The sequence below is a fragment of the Mandrillus leucophaeus genome, unplaced genomic scaffold (genome assembly GCF_000951045.1).
Source record: "Mandrillus leucophaeus isolate KB7577 unplaced genomic scaffold, Mleu.le_1.0 Scaffold997, whole genome shotgun sequence".
NCBI lineage: Eukaryota > Metazoa > Chordata > Mammalia > Primates > Cercopithecidae > Mandrillus > Mandrillus leucophaeus.
The window spans coordinates 267,822-269,680 of record NW_012110885.1 but is presented as its reverse complement, the minus strand read 5'-3'; the positions used below and the strand labels follow the sequence as shown (position 1 = coordinate 269,680).

The 1,859-nt window shown below is 46.5% G+C and overlaps 1 pseudogene; it reads right to left on the bottom strand.

The window, feature by feature from the left end:
• Positions 1–658: 658 nt before the first annotated feature.
• On the bottom strand, positions 659–1,137 carry LOC105532942 (annotated as a pseudogene).
• Positions 1,138–1,859: the final 722 nt, after the last annotated feature.

Below are 1,859 nucleotides of genomic sequence, written 5' to 3'. Positions count from 1 at the left end.
AGTTGGTTAGTTCAGGTTCCCATAATTCACTTTCTGCTAAAATATCACATACAATAATCTTGAGATATTAAAATAAAAAATAACTAATTTGAAAATGAACCCAACTTCCAGGAGAGATGAAACTTCCTTTGTGGTGAAGGGTGTGAAGGGTGGAAATATGGTTGAACATTGAGGTTGTCTTCACAATTGTTTAATTTTAATTAGGGGAACTTCTATACATCCCTCATATTTATTAGAAACTCCCATTGAGAACCTGCAATTAACGTAATTATTTGATGGATCACACAACAACGATGTTGACGGTTATTAAGTAGGAATTGCTATTACAACGCTAACCTTGCTTTACAGCACATTTTTCTACCTGATGTGAAATTAGTCCAGGCGCACTGATGAGAGCTTGTCAGTTAATCAAAGGCCAGGAAATGGGTACACGTGTTTCTGGAGCAGGGCATGGCTTTGGGATGCTTTGCAAACAAAGTGGCTTCTCACGTCTTCTGGAAAACCCATCGAAATGGGCAAGTTAACAATCTCTTAGGAGCACCCCTCTATCCCATACTCTTGGCTGATATAAAAGTGGAACTCAATGCAAAATGAGATAATATGGAAGTTAAGAAAACTGCTGCACCACTGCCTCAGCTCAGCACAGCTGCCTCCTTCCTTAGGGTTTCTGAAACTCTCGGGACGTGAGTTTCCACACTATGTAATTCGCACAGTAATACTCGGCCGTGTCCTCAGCCTTTAGGCTGCTGATCTGAAGATACGCCGTGCTGACAGAGGTGTCCATGGAGAAGACAAACCGTCCTGTGAAGCCCTGGGCATACGTTGGGTTCCCAGTGTAGGTGATGATCCATCCCATCCACTCAAGGCCCTGTCCAGGGGTCTATCATACCCAATACATTCCATAGGTGGTGGAGGTATAACCAGAAGCCTTATAGGAAACCTTCACTGTGGCCCCAGGTGGCTTCACCTCAGGCCCAGACTGCACCAGCTGCACCAGGAGTGGGCACCTGTGGAGAGGAGACATGAGTGGGTGAAGTCTCACTTGACTGGCCTGGTTTCCTCCTCAACCCTGGGACTGGGGAGTCCCTTACCTGTTGCTGCTGCCACCAAGAAGAGGATCCTCCAGGTCCAGTCCATGGTGAGGAGCTGTGCACTAGGGGATTCTCCCGAGGAGGAGTGTGGTTGTTGGGTGATGCTCTCAGGGCACAGAGATACTATATTCATCTCAGTTATTTGCATATTCGTGAAGGATGCTATTTAATAGCCCAATTCCTGACCCAGTGTGAGAAAGAGCAAATACATGCCACATGGACGACACAACTGTAGAAGCTGAGGGTTCAAGCCGTAATCCTGTTAGAGGCCATGCGTCCCCTACACATCCCTGAACTCTGTGTCGACAGAGCTTCCCCCACGGGTGAACAAGCTCCCCCAGGACACGCACCTCACTTTGAACCCACAGTTGAATATCTCAGGGCAACTTGAACCATTTGTAGACCTTACTGTGTGAACGAGTTATTTGGGAATGTGTGTTGCTCCAAAACTTGCACTTATTTATAAAAAAGGATCTCTTCCTGACCTCCAGCTGCTTACTGCTAAGATATCCAGCAGAGTTTGAAATCCCCATTGTAAAAGTGGTTCTCATCACAACATCCGGTTTGATAAATGCTCACAATTGAATAGATATTTATACAAACTTCAGCAGTCTGTGCGAAATACTTATTTTAGATATTTTTAAAGGAAGTCCCAGGCCCTGGGAAGAACCTCTCCCCAGTCTCCTGTGCACCTGCTCTGGGTGTATCCGGAGCGCCCCCTGCAGCCCAGCCCCCACCACGCAGGGAGGTTTCTATCTGAGCTGACAG